At 44.0% G+C, this 26,394-nt stretch overlaps 1 pseudogene; it reads left to right on the top strand.

Moving 5' to 3' along the window:
- The first annotated feature begins 6,187 nt into the window (after positions 1 to 6,187).
- LOC146198862 (uncharacterized) lies at positions 6,188 to 7,433 on the top strand (annotated as a pseudogene).
- Positions 7,434 to 26,394: the final 18,961 nt, after the last annotated feature.

Genomic DNA, 26,394 nt, shown 5'->3' with positions numbered 1-26,394 from the left:
TTGTAAAAGACGGATGTTGTAAGAACCGGGGAATGCGGAACGGAACCTCTTGGCAAATAAAAGGAATCGTTATGTCGTAGTATCCTTAGGACGCTCTACATTTACTTTTGATCATTTGAATAGTACCTATTGCAGTCGGCATGAGAAATATTCATTTTCCTGTTCGAAGGTTGCTCTGGAAACTATGATTATGCGCTCGAGAAAACTGGTGCTTCAGTTAACGTTCTGTGTACTAATGAGCATTGAATTGAAGTGACGGACATGGTACTGCTATGTCAGGTTAAACTGCCATTTGTGTTCTGGATTGTTGGATGAAAGTAAAGTGTTTACTGAGAACTCTCCAAGAGGATGCTTTAAAGTCCAGAGGGAGAAAATGCATTCGTGTAGTGTAATTTTTCTGTTTAATTCTTGCTTTGCGTTTTGCCAAGGCTGGTTTCAAGTGGAAGTATCCGGCTTAGACATCCAGGAAAGTAGAGGTTTCTTGTCACTCAAGAAAATAAAATGAATTAAGTTCTGTGCCTGTTAGTGCAATCAATTGTGGTTTAATCTATGCTACACATAAATTAACCCACCGCAAGTACGCATTCATGTTGTTTAAAATTCTGATCCTACGCGCAGGTGAAGAACCGAATAATGTAGATTGTCCGTAAAAAAACTCATTGTGTTCCCTGTTTTATTACACTAATGACGGGATGCGGAATAATTTCTGCCGTTTGGGGATATTTATCGTGCACTGACTTCGCGCAGCGCATTGGTGCCTTTTGGGTTTTGCTTCCATCGTAACGAGGCCACCGCGGCCTGGTTAGAACCCGGGTACTCGGACTAAGTAGCCATGCGCAATAACGACTCAACCACTGCGGTGGCGGTTAATGTTAGAAAAAAAAAACGGACTCGAACTGGCTAAATTTTTCACAAGGAATGCGCCGACGTCGAATAAAAAATGGGAATGCACAATATGTGCGAAATGAAGACTTGCGATCTCACACCACAAGGGCGCTCTGGTTAAACTCGCCAGCAGCAAAATAAATGTGGCCTTCTACGTATGCTGTGCCCTAAAACTTCTTCGCTTATGTTATCCATGTGTATTGCAATGCTCTTACTCTGTGCGGGCGACGTAGAGGCTAACCCAGGTCCTAAGATTGACGATGTACTCACGTTGCTAAAAGAGTGCCACGCTGAAATCACTACGTCGTTAAGAGAAATCAATCAGCAGATCAACTCCATAAATGCGCGAGTGTCCACTATTGAACAATGTCTAACTGGTGTATCGGGGCTCAAGAACGGCCTTGTCACAATGAGCGACTCTGTGCAGGAATGCAAGGTGAACATTAACAAAACAAACAGTGAACTGATTGGTGTGGTAGAGGACATGAACAACCGCATGCGAAGAAATAATTTGATCATCAAAGGCCTTCCTGAAGTCGAACAAGAAGGATATGCTGAATCCGAGCGCATTGTCAAAGAATTTATAGGTACCTATCTTGGTATTCAAGTCGGCGACATCGAAAGAGCCCACCGGTTAGGACAGCGTCGTGCTGATAGTCATCGGCCAATCATTGTTAAATTCCTTAACTTTAAGTCTAAAACCGAAGTTCTAAGTAATGCATTCAAGTTAAAGGGTGTCAAAACACCAAAAGTCTGGTTGGATGAGGATTTTTATCCTAATGTTCTTTACGAAAGAAAAAGGCTACGCGACTTCGCCAAGGATCAACGCAGTGCAAATGAGCGTTTCAGTGTGCGCTACAACAAACTACACATGAGGGGCGGCATTTATCGCTATGATTCAGCCTCAGACTGTGTTATTCGTATCTCTGCCCCTCATGTGCAAGAACAAAGCGCCTCTGCTACTGTAATCGATACTTCTGACTCTCAAAACCAAGGGGAAACCACTGAATGACAGTATGTAAAACCACGTAAGAAAACGGCCACACCCAATCCGATTTCTCTGCTCTTGGCAAATTTCCGCAGCATATTTCGTAAACTTGATGTTTTAAAAACAATAATTCACACTTGTTCTGCCGATATCCTTGTGGGAACTGAAACTGGGCTTTCTAATGACATCGCCAGCAGCGAACTAATGTTCCCATCGTCGTTTGTACTTTTCCGTCGAGATAGGTTCGGGGCTAGAGGAGGAGGAGTGCTTACTGAGGTAAAGGAACAGTTAAAACCATCGCTCATAGATATTGAATCGCCTCTAAAAATAATCTGGGTCTCTGTTTACTTTTCGCACATTCATTGTGTCCTTGGTGCTTGCTACCGACCGCCAGACTGCCGCTCTAATTTCTCTGAACTGTTCAGTGACGCAATTGATCAAATCTCGATCAAATTTCCACGCTATTTTCTAGTCAGATGCGGTGATTTTAACTATCCAGCCATAGATTGGAGCACCTCATCTATTAATACACAGCATGATCGCGCAGAAAATCTTCGGTTTCTTCACTGCCTTCACTACCATCACCTCACCCAGGTAGTCGATAAACCAACTCGCGGAAATTACATATTAGACCTCATCCTGACAAACAGTCCTGACCTTGCATGTACTCAAGTCATGGAAAAAATCAGCGATCACAGTGCCGTTCATTGCTTATTGTCTCTACCTCGCACTGAAAAAACAAAAATAAGAAAACAAATACTGAACTATGCGCGCGCAGATACCGAAAGAATAAACATCATGTTAGATAGTTTTTTAACCGAGTTTAACTCCAGCTTCGCGAGCTGTTCAACTAATGAAAACTGGTGCTTATTTCGAGATCAGCTAAAATATATAGAAGATTCATGTGTGCCCAAATGTACAATAACATCTCGTAAAAGCGACCCATGGTTCTCTCGGGATGTTGTAAGACACCCAAACAGGAAGAAGAAAGCGTATAGAAAAGCTAGTCGGTCAAATGCCCATGAAGATTGGCAGAAATACAAGGAAATTTCCAGGCTTACCGAAAAAACAGTTGCTGATGCAAAAAAGAAATATTTTAATTGCACTCTCCCAAATCTTTTAAAAACAGATCCTAAAAAGTTCTGGAATATGGTAAATCCTAAGCAAAATCAGTCCATTCCAGCCATGACAGGGACAGATGGCAACATACTACCACCAGAAGAGTGCGCCGAACACTTTAACAGGCACTTTGCCAGCGTATTCACACAAGAACATCCAATCTCCGGTTCCCTTACGCTCCCCAGGCTAAGCATCCCGTTTGCATACCCGTCCATTATCATCGCTGCCCATGGCGTGAAGTGCGCTATAGACCATTTACCGTTGAAGACTAGCCCAGGGCCCGACGGCGTGAGGGCTAAACTTTTAAGGCTAACAAGTGAGTTTTCAGCTGTTATACTTTCCCTTATATTTCAACAATCAATTGATTCTGGATGTGTACCTGATGACTGGAGATTAGCTTATGTTCTACCAATACCTAAATCTGGCGATAATACACTTTTCAGCAACTACCGGCCTATTTCGCTAACTTCAGTCAGTTGTAAACTGCTCGAGCACATTCTTTACACCCACATTATGGCCCACCTGAACCAAAACAATTTGCTGATAAACAATCAGCACGGTTTCAACTTTACGAACTAGTAACAGACATTCACACTTCATTGCATCTGATTCATTATGTGGATGGCATCTTTATCGATTTTTCAAAGGCTTTTGACCGTGTACCTCATAAACGATTACTAATGAAAATACGCAATCTGGAGTTAGATAATAAGACAATAAGATGGCTTGAAGCATTTCTCACCAATCGTCTTCAGGCGGGTAAACTGAACAGTACTATTTCCAGTCCAGCACCAGTCAGGTCTGGTGTCCCTCAAGGTTCGGTAATAGGCCCGCTTTTATTCTTAATATACATTAATGATATAACTGATAATATTACTTTTGCAGTTCGAATTTTTGCCGATGATTGTATAATCTACAGAGATATAAGCAGCCCTAACGACACAACTACTTTTCAATCTGACTTAGACAAGCTAACGGCATGGTGCTGCAACCGGTAGATGCAAATTAATGCAGAAAAGACTAAACATATAAAGTTTTCCATAGGTTCAAAGTCTTCTCCCAATATCTACACTATAAATATTGGTTTAATAGACTCGGTCTCCTCGATTAAATACCTTGGCGTCTACCTAAATTCTACATTAACATGGACTGACCACATAGAGCAAATTACGTCTAAAGCACAAAAGAAACTTGGCTATCTCAAGCGTCGCTTATATCTCGCCTACAGGGACACCAGACTTGAAGCTTATAATTTCCTTGTACGTCATTCTCTGGAATATGCATCAATAATTTGGCACCCTTATCAAATCACCCTAACTAACATTCTTGAATCCGTCCAAAATAAAGCTGCTCGATTCATCTTGCCATCCTATTCCCGATATCAAAGCGTTTCATCTCTGAAGGAAACACTCAACATGCCATCCCTATCAGTGCGCAGAAAAATCACCCGTTTATTGTACTTTCATACACTTTATCAGCACTCCGTTCACCCGGTCTCATATTTCTCCAGCCCCTCATACGTCACATCGCGTTGATCATGCCCATAAAGTTAAACCCATTTTTGCCCGGACGGAAAAGTACAAACATTCACCATTATTCTTATCAATAAAAGAATGGAATGAACTGCCACCCAGAATCGCCACGATAACAGAAGCATCTTTATTTCAGTCAGCATTAAAAACCTACCTTGAATCATTACACTCACGGTAAATGTTTTGGACCACTCTGCCGTCTCTTTTCCTACCGCTGTCTTCTTTCTTTTGCATGAATTTTCCCCGCGATTGCATTAAACTCAGTTTCTAGGATATAATGCTATGTTATCTCTGGGTGTGTTGTTTATGAATGCTACTTCACCATCTCCATTGCTCTTGTTCTTTTTTGTTGTTTGTTTGTTTGATTGATTATTTCTTTAACAATGAATTGTATACTGGCTTATTCCCCCCCCCCCCCCCCCTATGTAATGCCCCCAGCGGGCCTTTAGGGTATCTGAATAAATAAATAAATAAATAAATAAATAAATAAATAAATAAATAAATAAATAAATAAATAAATAAATAAATAAATAAATAAATAAATAAATAAATAAATAAATAAATAAATAAATAAATAAATACCAAGGTCACACGTGCGGCAGATTTCTCCTCTGTCTTCGGGCTACGTTGCAATGAGCTAAGTAACAGTAGTCACAATAAATTGTTCGATGTGAACTCTCCCTGATTAAGAATTGAGATTACAGTGCACGCATGCATTGAACCCGTTCGTCCCTTCTAAGGCGGAAAAAATAACAACGAATGCCTCTACCTCTTGGATCACGAGAGAAGTGATTCGTTTGAAAAGAAAAATTAGTTCCATATAAAAATCGGTAAAGAAAACACTGGCCGAGGTCCCTCTGATTAAACTGCAATTTTACCGTGAAATTCAGGCTTCAGATATATAGCGAATGATAACATTTATTAAATCCGATATAGTAAGATTATTTGTGAAACAGTAGCAAATGCCTGGAGATCGGTAACCCCAAAGCTCCGTTATAAACAATAACACTGCCTTGGACAATGAACAAATACCAAATGCATTCAAGGAACAATTCGATGCTCGTTAAAGACAAAGCTAGGGGTTAATCCTGAATTTGATTGATTTGCCAAAGGCGTACTTATTCAGGTTTCGTAAATATCTGAGCAAGGCACACTTAATCTTGTATTAAATTTAGATGGATGAAAGTATTTCCCCGCAGGGGGCATCTGTTAAAGCAGATGTTTGCGTGTACTGTGCGACACCACGGACCCCGAGCACCCACGCTTAGCCGTGCGTGGCATCGCCGTGTCTGGGGAAAAGGGGATCCTGGTGGTTGAGCCGATGCCGAGTGTTTGGACCTTTAAGGCCCCTCGGCAGAGGCAACACACCACTTTGGCCCACGCTTCCCACAGACGGCACCTCCGGGCTGACCCACCCGGGGGAAATCGGCAGTCGCCTTTTCCTGTCCTCCCCCTTATCTTTCACTTTCCTATCTCTTTTCTTGGCACTGTCCTGTCTCCTCCTCCTTTCTTGTTTTTTCTTTTTTCCTGGAGGCGAGGGTTAACCCTGTGGGGAGTAGCTACCCTGGGTTACCCATATTCGGTTATAGTAGAGGTGTACAGCTGGCGTCGGCAGGGCTTGTTGCAAGTTTTCTGTCTCGCCCCCTTGTTGGGCTCCGTGGTGGGTGGCTGGCACAACTACCGAAAAAGCAAACCCTTTCATGGACTCTCTATCTTCAACACATGATCGCCCTCCAAACAAAAGAGGGCGGACCGATGTAACAGGCCAGCTCGTGCAAACACAAAAAGAAACCTTTCCGAAATACCACATTGTTCATAGTGAACAGTCAGAAAGCCCAGCTAGAAAAATCTCTCCATTTACGGTATCAAAATGTCTCACAGGAAGCCTAGGCCCCGGTTACAAGGTAACCAAACTAACAAATGGTGACCTCTTGCTTGAAGTCAGGACCAAACATCAGTTCTCTAATCTGAAAAATATTGTGGCACTTGGGGACATACCCATCTCCATCACACCCCACCGATCTCTTAATACTGTCCGAGGTGTTATATCAGAAAGTGACTTTTTGTCCCTGACTGAAGAAGAAATGGCAGAAGGACTTGCTGACTAAAATGTCATAGGTGTCTGCAGAATCAAGATCCGAAAGGATGACAAGGAAATCCCCACCAAACATCTTGTTTTGACTTTCAACAGCAGCACGCTCCCAGAATCAATTGAAGTGGGATACATAAAAGTAAATGTCAGGCCATATATACCAAATCCAAGAAGATGTTTCAAATGTCGGAGGTATGGTCATGGATCACAGAGCTGCCGCGGCCGTACCACATGTGCCAAATGTGCATCAAACGAACATAATTCAGACAACTGTGCTGCAGCACCGCACTGTGCAAACTGTGACGGGGAGCACCCCGCTTACTCAAGAGCTTGTCCAACTTGGAAAGATGAAAAGCAAATCATTACCATCAAAACAACTGAGAACATAACTTACAAAGAAGCACGAACCAAATACTTCCAGACAAAACGCACAGCATTCCAGTTCACGGCAAAGCCAAATCTCGCCGAAGTGGTGCGACGGGGCGAGGCACCACACCGGCCTTCAACACCTGCCCAGGCCACACAAAGTGAGCTTGAGGTAGGGCCTTCTGCACCCCTGGTGGGAGTGGTTAGTACCACTCCACCCCAAAAACAGGCCACCCGTTCCTCAGCGGCGGTGGCCCACAAGACCTCTGCCCTTGAGGCGGGGTCTAAAAACAATGAACACGCGCCTCCGGCACCACTGTCCGCCTCCTCTGAGGAGGTGATGGACACATCCAGCCAAGATAGCCATGTGCCTTCGTCGTCACACAGACGGCGAAACTCCTTGGAACGATCCAAGAAAGACAGGGCCCGCATCACGGGCCCTGAAAAATAATAACTCTACTTCTAAACTCACAAAAGAATAAGATGGTGTTCCTAGTGCAATGGAACTGCAGGGGACTTTTAACCAACATAAACGACATAAAAGATATCCTAACCACACTCTCACCTGTTGCGCTTTGCTTGCAGGAAACAAATCTAGGTCCCAAGCACACAAAAATACTAAAGAAATATCAAGTCTTCCGCCGAGACCGACAACAAGCCAGCAGACTTTCCGGTGGAGTGGCCATTATAGTGCAAAATGGTATTGCAGCCCGAGAACACCAATTAAACATCAGATTAGAAGCTGTGGCAGCCACATTACTTACATATAAAACCATTACTGTGTGTTGCGTGTATATTCAACCTCACCTAAAAATAACTCTCCATGATTTAGAACATCTTTTTAGCCAGTTTCCAGAGCCATATATGGTAGTAGGCAATTTTAATGGGCACTCACTCCTGTGGGGAAGTGAGAAAACTGACGCGCGAGGCCAAGTTATAGAGAACCTTATTTTTTGTAGTAACACATGTTTGTTAAACTCCGGAAAACCTACTTTCTGTTCCCCAAACACAGGAAAGATGAGCATTTTAGATTTGTCCTTTTGCTCGCCCTCTATTTTTAACGATTTTAAATGGAATGTTTTAAATAATCCATATGGGAGTGATCACCTACCTGCACTAATCAGTTTATCATCTTCATCTTCAACATCTGTCATACCGACCAAACCACGACGTTGGAAACTCCATTTAGCAGACTGGGATTTTTTTTAGAACAGAAGCAGACTTGGAAACAATTTTTTCAAAGGAGCATAGCGTAGATAAAATTAATAAACTCATCACAGATTGCATTATAAATGCCGCGCGCCTTGCCATTCCACAAACCTCAGCAATGGTACAACAAAACAGCAAAAGCTGGTGGACACGGGAATGTAGGGAGGCAAAAAAACAACAAAATAAAGCCTGGGGTAAGTTTCGAAGATACCCAACATATGAAAATTTGACAGCTTATAAAAAAGCTAAAGCTAAAGCTCGTTATATTCGTCGCAACGCCGAAAAACAATCATGGCAGAAATTCGTGACATCTATAAACAGCTCAACACCATCTAAAAGAATGTGGGAACAAGTCCACAAACTAAATGGCAGCTTCTCCTCATATACAATTCCGATTCTCACAGCACCTGGTATGCAAACGAGCATCGAAGAGCAGGCAAATATATTAGGAGAACATTTTCATAAGGTTTCAAATTCTACACACTACACAGAAACATTCCTAAAATATAAGAGCACAGCTGAAAAACAAAAGCTTCCAACAAGTGGCAGCACGAACAAACCATACAACAGTTTAATTACACTGCAAGAATTAAAGAAAGTCCTAGCTAGAGGTAAACAAACTGCACCAGGTCCTGATCAAATTCATTACGAGATGCTTGCTCATCTATCCGAAGCCTCTGTAGAGGCACTTCTGAAATTTTTTAACAAAATTTGGGTTCTAGGGAAATTGCCGGAAGCTTGGAAAAGGGCCATTATTGTACCATTCTTAAAACCAGGAAAACTGCCAACTTCTCCTAACAGTTATAGACCTATTGCTCTCACCAGTTGTCTAGCGAAATCTTTTGAAACTATTTTAAATACTAGATTAACCTTTGTTTTAGAATCTCATGAACTTATTGATATTCATCAGTGCGGTTTTAAGAAAGGGTGCTCAACAACTGACCACATAGTACGCCTTGAAAACACTGTCCGAGAGGCTTTTATACATAAACAGCATTGCCTCGCAGTTTTCTTCGATCTAGAGAAAGCCTATGATACAACTTGGAGGTACGGGATCCTACGGGATTTAGCAGATCTAGGCATCCAAGGCCGAATGCTAAATGTTTTAAATAACTTTCTCTCACACCGTTTTTTCCAAGTCCGTCTCGGCGCCACGCTGTCTAGAAGCTTTGTTCAGGAAAACGGGGTGCCACAAGGGTGCATTCTAAGCACAACCCTGTTCGTTGTAAAAATGAATTCCATTTGCAGAGAAATCCCAAATTCTGTTATGTTTTCGCTCTATGTAGATGACCTTCAGATAGCCTGCACATCCTCAAACATACAAACATGTGAGAGGCAAATACAAATAACAATTAATAAACTAGCGAAATGGGCCGACAAAAATGGATTTCAGTTTTCCCCTCAGAAGACGGTGGCAGTAATGTTTTCGCTCAAGCGAGGCATTCAGAACAGCCCTGTCCTCCACTTAAATAAAAAAGAATTACCAGTGAAAACTGAACACAAATTTCTAGGCATTACGTTCGACAAAAAACTTACGTTTCTACCACACATAAATATACTGAAAAAGAAAGCTTCCAAATCTCTTAACATACTGAAAATTCTTTCGCGGAAACGTTGGGGATCCGACAGGGCATGTCTTCTACATATATACCGCTCTGTTATACGCTCACGCTTAGACTATGGGAGCATAGTATATGGTTCAGCTAGACCTTCATACCTTAAAAAATTAGACCCGGTACATAACTTAGGCATTCGCCTTGCGTGCGGAGCGTACAGAACATCCCCAATAGATAGTCTTTATGTGGAAACGAACGAGCCTTCACTGAAAGACAGACGAAATGCACTCACATGCGCTTACGTTCTCAAAATAAGGACACGAAAAAAACACATCTGTTACCCGATTGTCACAACTTGCCCCTCCCGAACAATATTCACAAATAAGCCTCAGACAACAAGACCATTGATTATGCGATTTGAAGACATTTGCCGTGAGATTCATATTCTGGACACCTTGCCTGATGTCGCTCAAGAAAATAGGCCCCTGGCCCCATGGTACAGCTTTCCAACAGTCTGTGACCTCACTCTTACACAGTTCAAAAAGAGCGAAACTCCTACAGAACATATATTACAAGAATATCACGCACTAAAAGAGAAATACAGCAAATGCACAGAGTTTTACACAGACGGATCAAAAACTGCCTCCTATGTGGGCTGCGCTGTAGTGGATCGTAACTCCGAAAAAATTATTCGACTTCCTCAATGTGCATCAGTATTTGCAGCCGAGTGTTATGCTGTCCTGGTAGCTGTAGCAAAAATTGTGTACGAGGGCATCGAGAACAGTGTTATCTATACAGATTCACTGAGTGTACTCACAGCTCTAAACTCCAGAAATGCAGTCATACCATTACTCGGTAACATAATACACGATGTAATAAAGATCTCAACCCAAGGACATAACATAATATTCTGTTGGGTTCCAAGCCACATGGGCATTGAAGGAAATGAGAGAGCGGACGTGTGTGCTGCTCAAGCAGGCAGGAAAGAAATAGAGAAAGTAAACATACCTTATAAGGATTGCATAAAGTTAATTAAACGAAAACAAAAGGATATATGGCAGTCTATATGGAATAACCAAGAAAGTAATAAATTGCACCTCGTAAAGCCCAAAATAGAAGAATGGGAAACAAGCACTCATCAAGAACGCTTCATGGAGGTTACAGTATGCCGTCTGCGTATCGGGCACACACATCTCACACATAACTTTTTACTAATGAAACAAGATAAGCCTACGTGTGGAGAATGCGGAGAAGTGCTCACCGTCAACCACATCCTGATTACATGCCCAAAACTAGAGACACTACGGAGAAAGCATTTCACTATATTTTATGATCGTGCCATCCCTTTCCATCCCAAATTACTTTTAGGAGAAAGAGCAATAATAAACTTAACATGTGTTCTTAGTTTTTTAAAAGAAGCAGACGCTCTGAATAAACTGTAAACTTTAACGAACCTTTTTCCCCTTTTTAAATAAGCACAGATTTTAACCTTGCTCTTGGCGCATGATAGCCTGAGTTGCTTATGCGCCAAAAAACCCCAATACAATACAATACAATACAATACAATACAATGAAAGTATTTTGGCTCCGATAACTTAATTGCCAAATGCATTCTTAATAGATTTGCTGAATGGACTTCTAAAATATTTGCTGTCATATTTAATATTTCTCTTTCCAGCGGTGTTTCACTGCATGAGTAGGAGGTGTGTAAAAATATTCCGGGGCGCACTTAAGTCCTCTCAGGTGCAGTAATGTGGAAGCATTTGTCTTACTACTGCCGCTTTTGTTACTGCATTTTCGGTTCTTTTTTTTGTCTTACCGTTTCTGAGATCAGTTTTGCTCTATCAAGGCCAATTCGAGGGTCGAGGCTCATTTGCTGCTCACTGCCGCGAGCCGCACGAGACTGCTGCGCAGTGGTGCTTCGTTTCAGATTCACTAGATGGAGCCACGTGTCTGACGGTAAATCAACTGTATATGTTTTGTTTCGAATTTCGCATGTATAGATTTCGAAACGTTTTTGTTGCTTCATATAACCTATACTTAAATTTTCTTATTTTTTAAAATCTTTTTCTTCCTTACAGCCGCTTCTGTAGTTTCCTTCAGCGCCTTCCAGCACCCTTTCCGGAAGGAAAACTACAGGCTTTTTTTCGGGAAGTCACCAAAATCTTTCAAGCCTTCCTTTTTGCTGGAGTTCTTCGTGGTATTATACTTTGAGCCTTTTCCCCCACTGTATCTTTAATTGTTAACAGGTAACAAAAAAAAATTAACTGTGGTTTAGCTTGTGGTTAAACCTGGAGTTCCGCGAGAGCTCTCTGCAGGACTACGCTTAGGTTCGGCTTTAAAGTAAATACATGGTATATGCACAGATTGGTTTTATGCGCACAAAAAGACGACACAAAAAGACAAGGGAGACAGGACCTGTCTTTTTGTGTCATATTTTTGTGCGCATAAAACCAATCTGAGTATGAACCAACTAGCCCCACAACGCATATTAATGGTATATGCACATAGTAGCTTAGCTTACCCTATGGTTTCAGCTTTGTTTTATGCCATAAGGGGGCAATTTTGATCACTAAAGTGCGATGAGGTGAAAGCCTTTATCGCGCGGTGGTCCGAAGCCCTCAACTACCGGCACCTCTTTCTCTTTGTTTTCACTTCCACATGCGTGATGAGGCGATAGCGTAAGCTACCAGCCAACATAGAAAGCCCCGTTTTAACTGACCCACATGGACATACCTGTCTGGCCTAGGGACAACGCGAATGCAAGGGTTCAGGCTGTTGTGATGTCACCCTCCCGTATGAAAGGAGAGGCCTGAGTTGGCAACTCCTACCAAACCTAATGTCAGGAAGCCTTATGTCCAGTTAGTACTCGGCCATGTCAGCTGGCCGCTACCAGCTTCTTCGCTCTTCGGATAGGCACGGATATGCACCGGATAGTCATGGACAGGCACAGCGAAACGGCCAGACTGTGGACAATGTAGCTTTCGCTATAGAAGTCCCCGTACAGCAGTGGTTTGCCTCCTCGACTAGGGAACGGAGGGCTAGTGATTCGATCCATATCAGTAACAAGGTTTTTTCTATTAATGATTGGCAGTCCATGCGGACATTATCTGCCGACAAACTCTTATAACGGGCTGTGTTGACACACCTTGTCAACGTCCACCACTCATGAGGTGTGGGCGATTTCTCTGCCCGAGGGATGCGCACGACAAACACACAGTGGGCCGTATGACAAACATCTTTAATCTCACAGGGATCGTCGAAGTCGGTGCTAGGTCGTCGTCGGGGTGGCTGCGGGTCGTTTCCGTGGAGAGCGCCAGGAGCGAAGCAGGAACGAGGAGGCAGGGACCAAGAAGGAGCGACGGCGGCGCGAGGCTTCCTTTAGAGCCCCCTCGCGCGAGGCCGGTTATCCCCGAACGAGCGGGGACAGGGAAACAGGCACCGCGCAGGGGGCATTGGGATAGTGGCGCGGCCTTCGAATGCGCGGCGCGCACGGGCCTTACGGATACGTGGTGCAGGGCCCCACAGAGGTTAGAAATGATTTCACAATTATAAAACCTTTATTTAAACAAGGCGATAAGCGAAGAATTTCTGAACAACGTTCAGAATCTTAATTAAGCATGCACATGTTGTAAAGTACATGAACATAGAATTCAAAAGCCTTGTTTTTTTTTTAAGACGGGAATTTTTTTTACGGTGCATTATGGCTTCAGACATGCTTTTTTCAACCAATCCAACTTGTGGGAACAATGCATGTTTTCGCCTAAGATATTAATGGGTGCAGACAGACTAAATATTTGTAGGCTCCGAGAAAAGGTTCGGTAAGATTTCTCAGTCTAAACTGCTGGCCAAACTGAGGTCAGTTCTGAAAAAACAGCCAACTATGTAAGCGGTTACAATCGTATCTCATGCCCTGTCAGCAGTAAACGTTAAATGTTCAAGAAAAACGCTTGAACGTGTCACCAGTTCTCTCAGACGTTCTAAAAAGTTCTACTTTCGGCTTTCTGTTAGTTCTTTATTTTTGTAAATAATATCGTATATGAGCATACCTTGAAATTTAGGGTTTATACCTATGATTGCATACTGTATATTGGATCAGAATAAAATATATACGGCACTGGATGTCCTGATTCAAAGGTGAAACACATGACAGATGACAATCCAGGGTAGAGGGAGAAGGAAGATGGCTACATGGTATGAAAGAGGAACTGAACTAAGGTAGAGGGGGGAGCCTCAGTTTGCAAGCAGAGGCAATATTTCGACAAGGGCACCTGTCTTCGTCTGAGCAGATGACAGTTAGTTATAAAAAAGTGTGAGATTGTTACAAGCAATAAACAACGGCGCATGTTCGACTACGAACGCAAATTTTGTGACAAAAAATCTTTACCATCAAACATGTGAGGGCCTTCGCTATGACCATCTTAATTCTATTATTTATAACAATTCGACGACCTAACCGTACGCTGTCCAAAGGGGATAGTTTGGGATTTTTCAAGCAGCACGAAACTACTAACGTTGAAATTTTTCGTTCAACCCATCATAACGTCATATGGCGCCCAATTTACAGATGTAAATGTTCGCAGCCTAGGAACGGGCATAATAAAGACGTTTTGCGTATCTTATATAATCACTGAATAGCTTCTTTTACCGAGCTAATTTCAAATCAAGCGTTCAAAAGTTGACAGCTAACAATAAATAACTTTCTCCTCCAGTTGTGCCAAAACCAGTCCCGATGCCTTTAATTTGCTTTCTTTCCATCCCAATATCTATGCATCTAAGCATAATTCCTTCTCTCGCCAAGTAGCGGATTCAAAAAAGCTGGAAAATAATATTCAAGAAAACGATTTTGGCAAGTTTTCATCTTTCATTGAGGTATGAGCGTTTTCAGCTGATTTTCCTACGGCGAACGTGGCTATCGTAACCTGGATTCGCTTCTGCAGTATTTGATATTACCAGTGTGAGTATTTTGTGTAGACAATATTATAGCTTTGATTGATTGGGAAGTAATTTTTCTACACTCATGGCATGAATGCATCCTCAGATGTCACATCTGTATTTCGCTCTTTTTGCCTCGTCTTGATATGTGAAAAAATTTTTTTTTTTGCTATTGTGGCTTTCAAACCTCCAACAACCTTCTATTAAGATGAGCAGCATTGTAAGTAAACCAAATAAATAAATAAATAAACGAATAAACAAAAAATCAAATAAATAAATCTGATTCTTAATAAAATAGACAGCAATGAAGCACGACAAGTGACCGAAGACTCAGTTTAGATCGATTGACTGATTGGTGAACTGAAGCGCGTTCTTTAATGCAGCCCATTATGTGCACTCAGCTCCTGTGAGCACACCTGGTATGCGGACCTTTCAACCGGGACTGCACCTAGATATGAGCGATCGTGAAGTAAACAACAGCCGTTGTTTTTCTCACAAGCAAAGTTCTGAAACTCCGTATTTTGAGAATGGTATGTTTCCCCTCGTATTCGTGCGAGCCTGGAGCGTCGGACAAAAATAATAAAAAATAAACCAATGAGCGACATCACGTTCACAATATCGAACGGCTACACCAACCTGTGCAAACTTGCGTCATATACGCCACTAAAGAAGTAGCCAGAAAGAATTCACAAGTGAGAGCGAATAATAAAACCTTTTTGAAGAGCTGCTGTAAGCACCGCTGATTTTTCCGTAGTGCGCTGGCGGGCTTTCGATATCGATGTCGAGCAACAACGCTAAGTCTGGACCAACCTTAGAGCCCGAACAAAAAAGTAGAAGACCGAAAAAAGAAAGTTAGGGAGGCACGAAGTGCCTCGGAAGAAGCGAGAAGGAGGGCTCACAAAACGAAAGAGAGAGATGCACGGCAGTTTCGTCGCTCAGTAGCTCGCTTCAGGAAAGCCGACCACTCCGAACCCGCAACGTGCACGAGGCGTGAGCCTGCGGCAACGGCCGACGCTGTGCGCGATCTCTTCCTTTTTTTTTTTTTTTCCAGGCGTCATTCGTGCAGCTCTGTGGCTCACGCAGGAACACGCAGCGGGCGGCGGAAGGATCGGGTTGAATGGGCTGCCGTCAGAACGTGACCGGGAAGAACGCGGCGAGCACGGGGACACAAAGCGCTATAGTGAACGATTTCTACGATTCGGGACGCCTGCTTCTTTCTTTCGGTCTTCGTAGTACCTAAAATGCAAGAAAAAGAAAGAAGACGACTGTGTATTTCGATAGCCGTGTCGCACTTAAATAAGATATGAGCGAAAGAAAAGAACAGCTCAAACAAAAAAACAAACAAAAAAAAACAATTTGGTATCACGGAGAAAGAAGCACATGTCTAAGGTCACAACAACAACAAGATGCTCATGAACACGCTTAGGAGCCGAATTGCCTTCGCAGCAAACCTCAGTAGTGTGGGTCGTTTTCTCGTTCTTACTATTCAGTTGCCATTCGTGATCTCCGCGTACATAGTGGCTACATCTGATAGTGGTTCTCACACGGCCGGGCAGGCGTATAGGGACGAATCAGCTTCTTCCCGAGGTAAGAGCGAGCACTAAAATTGAGATGACCAGCCCTGTTATGGCTCAGATAAAGCCCGGTCACGTTACTGGTTCGACAGTTTGTGAGAAAGTCATTTTGAGAAAGAGGTTCGTACAAAGAGGCCCTCTTTCGAAGGGTATGGTTACTCGTCACTAGGCTCTATTTTGGTTACAGTTCGTACATATTTGAGAGCAGTGTGCTAGGGAAGCCAGAAAGCTTGTTCCCAAGCTCGCAGACTTAGTGATTAGCGCTAGCTGAATGTAAAAAATACTGCTGGAGTGGAGAAGGCGCGGTGAAAGTGAAGTAACACTGCGCGATCCTGTGGACAGCAAAAAAACAAAAAAAAAAAAACAAAAACAAAAGAGAGAAAGAAAAAGCGTTGGCCTGCCTCAAGCTAGAAGGCCGCACGGCGTTTTGCACGCAGTGCCGTGATTTTTCCGGCTCAAAACAACGTCTTTTTGAACTCGAGAGCTTTCAAATGCTATTGCAACAAGCATGCTTGCATTATGCGTATCATATGGGTGCGCAAACCGCAAAGCTGAGTATGCGAAAGAATGCTCTTGCAAGTTGGCATAGTGTTCATTTTAACATATACAGCTCTTTCGGTTGACAAGGCGTGGGCGGGCAGCAGTGATATTAGTAGTAGCAGCATAGTAGTAATCAGCACCGCGTGGCGGAAATAATCGGTGCCTGCATACAAAAAAAAAAAAATATTGTATCATGGTAATTCGTGTGTCTAGCAGTGATGAGTGACAGATGTTAGATAGGCGACGGCAAGTTAATGAAAGCAATGTTTTTAATTGATTAGCTGACGAATAAAGAAAATCAAGAAACTTAAAGAATTGCTAAGAGGTATTGAAAGGTGTCAAAGTGCTTGATGATGTTAATTATGAAAACTTAAAGTGTATAAATGATGGATTAATTAATGAACATAGTTGTAGAAAATGGAACATTTTAGTACGGATCTTCAAGGACGTCAATATGCTCAGAATGAAAAAGCAATGCTTGATGATGCTAAATTAGAAATTGTAGAGTGAAATTGATAATAGCTGAATTTAATTAATTGGACAAATTAAAATTAGAAAAATAAGGGCTGAAAGGTATCAATATTTTCTGACTGAAAAACCAATGCTTGATGATGCTAATTAAGAAAGGTTAGAGTGCAACTGGTCAGTTAATTAATCGAAATAATTAAAGAAAGGAACAAATGGAAAAATAAATAATTGCTGATTAATGTAAAAAACCAGCAGAGTGACAATTTGAAGTGTTTTGACTGTTGTATGCTATGGCCTGTGCTAGAAAGCAACATATCGCGATGTCTAAGGAAAAAAAGCGTAGTCGGGACAGCAGTAGGATTTGTCGTCATTGCTGTCGCCAAAGATACACAGTAGCAATAAAGCTATCGCACAGTTAACTTCAGGATGTAAGCTGTCTTTTAGTCGGATAGCTTGGTACGGGAGGTTGAACTGCGGCCATTTTCACTATTTGCCTAGCACAAAAGGATTGAATCCATCGACGCATGATGTACACCCCGCTGCGTTTCCTGGAGGAGAAATGCGAGGCGCCCGTACGTGTACCGCGTTTGTCACCAGGGGGATGAAATTTATCCAAAGTGCTGGAATACGCCGCCTCTTCCTCTTATTCTTATTTTCTTCCCTCCTTTCTCCTTTCTCTGACAGCGTTGCTAAGGAGCTGATCGTCAAAATCCTTCCTTCCTTCCTTCAAAATCAACTGGCCCTGCAGCTCTCATGATTGAATTTAGGCCTCTGCGGTCATCAAAAGGGATGAGCGAACGACCAAAATGACCGTGTGCTGAGCGAACTCGGAGCAGGCTGAAAAGCTTCGAGGGCTCGAAATGTTAGGCGGCCTTTATATTCGGCATCTCGGACGTCACCTCAAAAAGGTAGAACTCGCACCACACCATGTCATACCACACTACACCACACCGCGCCACACCACACCACACTCCACCACACCGCACCATACCATACCATACCACACCACACCATACCATACCATACCATACCATACCATACCACACCACACCACACCACACCATACCATACCGTACCATACCATACCATACCATACCATACCATACCATACCATACCATACCATACCATACCATACCATACCATACCATACCATACCATACCACGTCACACCATACCATACCATACCACATCACACCATACCATACCATACCACACCACACCATACCATACCATACCATACCACATCACACCATACCATACCATACCATACCATACCATACCATACCATACCATACCATACCATACCATACCATACTATACCAGACCATATCATACTATATCATACCACATCACACCACACCATACCATACCATACCATACCATACCATACCATACCATACCATACCATACCATACCATACCATACCATACTATACCAGACCATACCATACCATCCCATACCATACCATACCATACCATACCATACCATACCATACCATACCATACCATACCATACGACACAAGTTGGAGTTTTTGCTTTTTATTTTCAGAGATTTTGGCTGAATTTTTTCGGTGTTTATATGCGAACACAAATTTCATTTTTTTTCGGTTAATATTATTTTTTTAAGAAACATCGGCTTTTTTTCGGTAAGATAAGAGGCATCAGTTGACTGTTAAAAGTGACGTAGTGTACATTTTGGCATTTTTTTCTTGGCATGTTGTTTTATGCATTTTTATTTATTGTACTGTTGGTCATACATAGAGCTAATCTCGTGGAGGAAAATGATATCGCCATGATGAAAATTAGCGTTATGACAAAACGCATATGTAAAACAAATTCGCACATTAGAAAAAGGAGTAACTGAAATATTATTACGATCAAATTTTTGCATTATCCAAATTACTTAAAAAACAAATGCGCTTCTCTCGGCTTAATTGCATCTGAGAAATGTCACGTGGCAAGAAACTGGCGAGCTTTGGTAGTTGCGATTTTCTGGAAGCACTTGCGCTGCAAATGTTCGGATCTGTCCTTCGCCCCTCGAAGTGCCTGCCTTGCCGCAGGCGCCCCTCCTCGGACGCTTGATATGTTTACGAGGGTTGGGAAGCAGGGCTGCCATTCTTTCCTTATTGGTGAGGCCATGAAAAATGTCTCAAAAACCCTCAACCGCTGTTCTTAAACGAACGATCCCACTGTCCCATGTCATGCCCTTGGATTGACCACTGTTGTAATTTTCTGCCGCCATCGAGATTGAGCGGAGTGGATGAAAAGTTACAAACCTTTTTCGGTTTAAACCGAACCCTTTAAAATGCTTTCAGCGTACCTTTATCGGTGTTTTTCGGTTTAAACCGAGAAGTCCAACCCCTCATACCATACCGAGTATAAACTTTAAAGCAATTCACCATGTGAAGATCTGTGGTGAAGATAGCGCAGTCTAGGTAGAAACACGTGTACCGTATTCACCCCGACATGTGGACATCATTGCCTGTTGCCATCGTTCGCATCGAGGTTGTTTGATGATTTCGCAAAGTTCCTGCTCCCCGAGTAGGACACATCGAACGTTCGTGTGTTATATAGCGGCGCGAGCCGCAAAAGGTTCTGAGTACTTCGCTCAAAGCATCCTACTATGTCTTCGTTTCTGTTCCAAATCGCGTGTGCCGTGTTGGCCTACCACTGTCGACCTGCGCCGGTCGATTGCACACGTGCGGTCGACTGCGCGTGTACCACCATTACCCGGTTTGATCAGAGATGAGGCTACATGTGCTGCTATTTGCTAGCGCTCATAAAGTGGAGCTTAAGTGGTGCTGTATACACACTGGTCATGATAGGTAAAGATTAAAAAAAATCTGTTCATGGACCTGCGTACTTCCATTAAGCACGGATTTCTATTCACGGCATCGACTCAAAGCCGTCCAAAGAAAAGTGGATATCGAATGATATTAGTACCACCTTTTTTCAGTGAATAAACGCGAGAAAACGGTAGGAAGCATGGCTAGTGAGTAAAGATAAACAGAGCCGGAGTATTATTGCTAGCTTCCTAGTTACTGCAGTGATATGTCCGAGGAAAAGTCATGTGAAAGAAGAAACACAACAACATGAGAATGTTTTTCGCAGTTCAATTGTGTAATGGCCGGCTCGTCATGAGTTTTCGGAGCTGACGCGGGTAGCAATGGTCCTGTGACCTTGGGATATGTTGGCGTCTTTTCATGCTGGCAACCACTACGAGATCTCGGAGAGGGGGAAAGAGAGAAGGGGCGGAAGTCGGGTTATAAACACTTGTCGCTTTAGGAACTCCGGTCTCGTTTGAAATAAACTTCTAATTTGTCATGGAGACAACAGAGGCCACAACAAACAATCTTGTGCCGCGGTCCTGCTGCCTTGCGAGCGTGCACAGCCGAGGACGCTGTAAGGGCTGAATTAAAACCAAATCGCGTCTCTCACAACCTGAATGGAAAAACAGAGCAAACGACAAGCACCAGAGCAAAGAAACACAAGACGAGAAAAAACAAATCGCTCTGCAATCGAAGGCAACCCTTTGACGTCACACCCTATGATTGAGCAGTTCCTGTCCGCGACATCGCTCAAACGCTTGACACGTAGCAGAGCGAGGCCCCTAGGACTAAGTGATCTTTAGCATGGGAAGACAAACTCTTTGTGCTTGTCATGTGGACGCGGATGCATTGGACTCATGCTAAGCTGGCCTTTATGCAGCGTTGGATTAGGCGTTACTTTTTTGTGTGGAGGCGTAGTTAACTGAAATAAAAGCCTTGGAATGCTGTGAGGGGAGAAAAAGATACACACGAAGCAAGGTCGAAATCTATCCTTTTTATCAAGGACAGGCCCCAAGCGGAGGCTATTTAACATGCCCTTGCTGCAAACGTGTCCAGAAATAGGAAAAAAGAACCTCTCAGGATGTTTACTTCCGGTTGGCTTTTAACGAAGTCTGGGAGAGGATAGATGAGGGAAAGAAATGGATGGGGTGAGGGACTGAGTGCTTAAAAGGGAGTAATGAGCTACCGACGAGACATGAAAAGCTGGGAGGAAAGACATGGTGCGGCTGCTGCCGACAGCGCAGGCAACGACGTCAAGCAGCGCCACACTGCCGCACGGCCTCGCGTCATCTTGTGCGCTCACTGCGCTTGCCGGAAGTTGTTCCGCGGGAGCGCCGTTAAGTAGCCGTTGCCGCAGCCACCACTGAAGAAGAGAAGGTCGTTGTCGTCGGCGGCGGCGGTGCTCTTCAAGAGGCGTCATCGTCGGCGTCGTCATCTGCGTCTCTTTGCTCGCGAGAGACCGACCGTCTTCTCCTCAGATGGCGGAGACAGGCTGGGCAAAAGATCCCGGAGGCGCGGGCGCCACCCCTTCCCATAGAGGAACGGGTCCGTAGCGGGACGGACGGGCTGCGTCTTCCACCGGCATCCATCATCGATCGCTCTGGCCGTCTTCCTTGGGCCATCACATTTTTATATATTTCTTTTTCATCTAGAAACCGCGCCGCAACTCTTCGCTCCTTTTTGTTTCTTCATTTCTACTCTCCGCTCCGCTCGCCTCCCGCGGGATCGAGCTGTCGATGCTTAGTTTTTGCTCAATGGTCCCCGGATGATTGACTTTCGTTCCCGGCCGGTTCTTCCCGGGGCTCGGAATCAGTCGCGACGGCGGCGGCAGTGACGACGGCAGCGGCGATGGTGGTCGCAATTCGATTTGCACTCCCCGAGCGCCAACCCGACTTCGGCGCATGATGTTTGCGGTGGCGGTGGCCTCGACCTCGGCCTCGCTAATTGCTTTACGCCCTCTGCGTCGCTGGTCTCCCTCCCAGAGCGCGCTGGAGCTGGGGCGCTACAGAGAGGCAGAGAAGGCCTGCACGTTCGAGCAGCCTTTAGCCGGGCATGATTAAATATCAGGCTTGCTCAAGAACGCACACGCTCTCTTCGGCTCCGATCGGTTGGACGAACTGTTGCTGCCGTTTCTTGCACGGCGACGAGAGATAGGAGACTCTCAGTGCTTCCAGCTCCGGTGAATTGTTTTTTTATTCTTATTTGCGGGTCATTCCACTTCAGCGAAAGAGCGGCGAAGCATCGACTTGTCCTCTTTTTGTTTAGTTCACCTTTGGCCGTTTACAATTGCGCAATTTTCAAATACACAGTTCTATTCGCGGCACCACAAGTACAATACTTAGAAAAAGAGCCGTCTCATATGGTTTGTATTTGGTAGGCGAGGTTAGTGGCAATCCGGTGATCTTTCATCTTCTAATAGCCTTGGGTGGCACGTGGACTTGGTTCATAAAGCTACAACGATGAGAAATAGGGGTATTACGAGATATGGATTGGGGACTCAGTGAGAGCGGAAGCTATACCATACGAGAAGCTAACTACTTATATTGTCGTCGCTGTGGACTTACAATTACCGTAATGCACTGGGAAAGTCGTCTGAGTAAAGAACCAGCTCTATCAATGCGGTCAACTCGGTATTTTCTCTTCGTGCTCTATGAGGTTTCACCAACACCGGGAATAGACGATTGCTACTCCGTGTCCGCCAGGCATTTTATATGCACGGCTCTCTGAAAGGCATGCAAATGGTCGAAGCGAGATGGTGCATATTTGCCTCCCAACAGAATACAGAAGAAAAAAAACGCGAACAAATAACGGGAGTATATTGTTCAGGGATATTAGGAGAGACAGGCTGCGCCATTCGCGTTATATAGATATTGCGAGTATCCCCTCCCTTAGCGCAGCTTCTCTGTATAATATTGCCGCAATCACCACCACATTTGATTTTGTTAGGAATAAATATAATGGAACGTTTTTTACACAGGTTTTAGCATAAGATTTCAAAAGCGATTTGACATCGATATCGCGCTATCTAAGTGCTATAGACTCAAATTCTGGGGTCGTCCAATGGCCAGAGGCTTTCTATTCAAAAAGCGCAAGTCTTTGGTGTCCGATCTTGAATTGCGTGCAGTGAGATAGTCGTTGTGCAGCCGTGAGAGTAGCCCTCTACCTGCCAGCCATGCCAAGTTGTAGCGGAAAGCGGCGCCGCCTGTCACGGCTAGCTGGTTTACAGCTATAGAAGGCACTTCGGAGGGTACGGTAGGGGCGGAGGAGAGGGGCCAAGTTCAGCTTGTAAACTGCGTTGATGTTGCAGTCTGCGTTGTGAGTGAAAAATGAGGAGCATGCTCTTGGCATGTGGCAATATCGCATGCGTTGCAGGCATAGAGGTTGATATGTTGCTGCCTGAGTTGGCAGCTGCCAAATGGGAGGGTGAGATGGGAATTGAGCCCGGAACCTTGGATCTCGAGTTAGACACTCAATCCTTAGGCGAAGAAGGGATGTTCGGACTGCATCTAAATATTAGGCGGTATTTCGCATAATATGGTAGCTTACGACTGTATCATGTGCATGCTAGAGATAATATTTGAGATGAGTGTGTGTAGGATAATGATGTAGAACAAGTCGTGATTACGTGTGGGGCAAAGTGCATGCACATGAGTGTGGATCCGGAAAAGCAAAAAGCAGCCGCACACAGGAGCATATGCAGCAGCCTCATACTATAAACGCCCCCCCCCCCCCCCCCCCCGTCACCTAACTTTCCGGTGTGAAGTATCCTTGCGCAAAAGACACACTCACACGTGGCCCTCAATCGAGGCAAAATAGACGTTCGAGACAAGGTGGCGGCACAGGCAGGTTTGATGAAAACTGCTCCTTTGTAATAGCTCGGAAAACACGGAAAACTCGGAGAGGAATGAATGCCAGTTGAAAGATGTTGAAAGATGGCTATGTGGGACACTAAAGTTCAAGCTCTATTTTCACATGCCAAAAACTTGTTTCTCGAAAATTCTCTAACTCAGCACATCCCACAAGTGAAATAACTGTAGAGATGCGCTGAAATCTGACATTAACGAGGATGGTAATCGTTGGCCAATTTCCTTTTTTAATTAGAAAAAAAATTGTATCGCGTGTTCTCGTTGCATAGCAGCACAAAACAATGGAAACACACACACACACAGTAGGAGAGTGTTGCGCTTATGGAGCTAGCGTTCGGGCTCTGCGCATCCTGCTTTACAGTAGACACTTTGACACTTCCGTGGCACCAGAATAAGTGGTTATCTGCAGCCTGCAGTTATCGCAACATCCACATGCTACCAGTCCACGCCAGGCATTGTATCGCCTTGATGTATACTCAAGCGCAGAAAATATGGCGCAGAAATCACGAGGATGCCTCTGGCAAGAGGTAGTTGGCAGGTAACGTGACAGGAGACAGATTGGCTGGCTTTCAGTTCTACGGACAACATGACATCAGTGAATTTGCAAGGGCTGCCAGCAGCACATTTCAGATGGGAATCTAACCCACCGGGACCCCGAGTCAAACATGTTACTCTAAGCCATGCAGGCACACTTGCACGGCTTGGTCAGAACAGTCGGGCTTCGTAGCTATACGTTGGGCTTTCTTTCACATATTGTGGTAAGCTGCGACTGCATTCTTACGAGTACGATCGAGCCGAAACCAAAATCGAAGTGTTAGCGCACCTAACTCGCCTTTGCCGTATCGAAGCCACTTCGACTGCCATTTATGTTTTCGCCGTTTGTTATGTCCGGTGAGGGCATTATGTTTTTCTTTTCTTTCAACACCGACCGGTTTCAAGAAGGTGGTCATATCATTGCCACCATAATCAAGAGCAGCATCCAATGCATAGTCTCACACAGTTTGAGTCATCGATCGGATCATTTTCGCGCAGTGCAATCCGCCGCACCGCTCCTTGTGTAAACATGACATTTTAGAAAGCGCTTCCAAATGAAGTAAATGACAATATGGCTGTGGTTGGTTGGGAGAGACCCGAAAGGACGCTGGAATATCACACGCACGTACGGCTCTTGCTTTATGTGGGCGGCCGTTCATTGTTTTTTTTTAAGGCAGGGAGTTTTTGACAACAACAGCAACAACAACAAAAAAAAAAAAAGGCCCTAAACATCACGCCACCACTTAATTAGACACTGGCAGTAGCCACGGAAATTAAAAAGCTTGTTATCTGCACAGAATATATTCCTGAGCGAAGTTTGAAATTATCGCCGATTATATTATGAGTCCTATGCTCTATTCGTTAATTTATTCGTCTCTATAGCGAAGTCATCGCGCGGAGAAGGCAGGTAAAAGCGCTCACGCCGTTAACGCTGCCACTTTCTAGGTTATTTTTTTATCCACGTATATCAAAAATCAATTTTTGTATAACTACGCTAGCATATCGAACCACGGAAAAGCTTAGCACAATAAGACTGCTTACGTTCGCTCTGACTGCAGCCAGGCAAACATGAGCGCAAATGTTTCGTCATTTGTTCCCCAAGAGGCTCGCCGAACGCTCGGAGCACGATAGCACTTCTTGGAGTTACCAAACGTTCCTAGGCGCTAAATTGTGAATATGTCTTCATTTTTAACAGGTGACAACATTTGGGAAAAGGTGCGTCCACATTTCCTCTCGCAGCCTAAGTAATGACTCTCGAAAATTAGGCTAGGAAACTAGGAAAGCCATATGTCGGCAGAGTTTTATTTTCGTTTTGATAATGGCGATGAAAAAACTAAATATTTGAAGTGCACATTTTTAAAAGAAACTGTGTACACCCAATGTACAGCACATTTGGCCTGCAAAGACGGTAGCTTGATCAAGGGCTCGATAACGAATTACTAAGTCCCAAATAAGCGCCACGTGCGATGCTCAAGGAAATAAAAAAGGCGCATACCAGAACAGACCTGCCAAGAAAATCAGTTTCACAATACGTTGGGAAATTTGACAGTCATGATGACTGAGGAAATCAGGTAGGTAAGCCCGGCAGTTAAAAGCGCTATCATACTCTACTTATTTTTACAACGCTTTTGTGCCGTCCGCCAGTTGTTTTGTCTTGCGAGCGGCCCGAAGACGCTCCTTGGAGTCCCGGTGGCGTGCGATATGGGCGCGATCATGTGACCAAAAACGGCAGCGCCCATGCTATCGTGGCGTAAACGTCTATGACAAATGTTGGATGCTTGTGACGGGTTCAGCTTCAAGTGGTGTGGAAACCAACACGTACTAAACGCCGACTAACACTAATTTATTCTACTGCCTTTTTTTCGCCTTTTTTCAGTGTCGGAGCCACTTTAAAGGAAATG

This window comes from Amblyomma maculatum, chromosome 2 (genome assembly GCF_055883805.1).
Source record: "Amblyomma maculatum isolate TAMU_Amacu chromosome 2, ASM5588380v1, whole genome shotgun sequence".
In the NCBI taxonomy this organism is placed as follows: domain Eukaryota; kingdom Metazoa; phylum Arthropoda; class Arachnida; order Ixodida; family Ixodidae; genus Amblyomma; species Amblyomma maculatum.
This window is presented reverse-complemented; position numbering and strand designations above follow the sequence as displayed.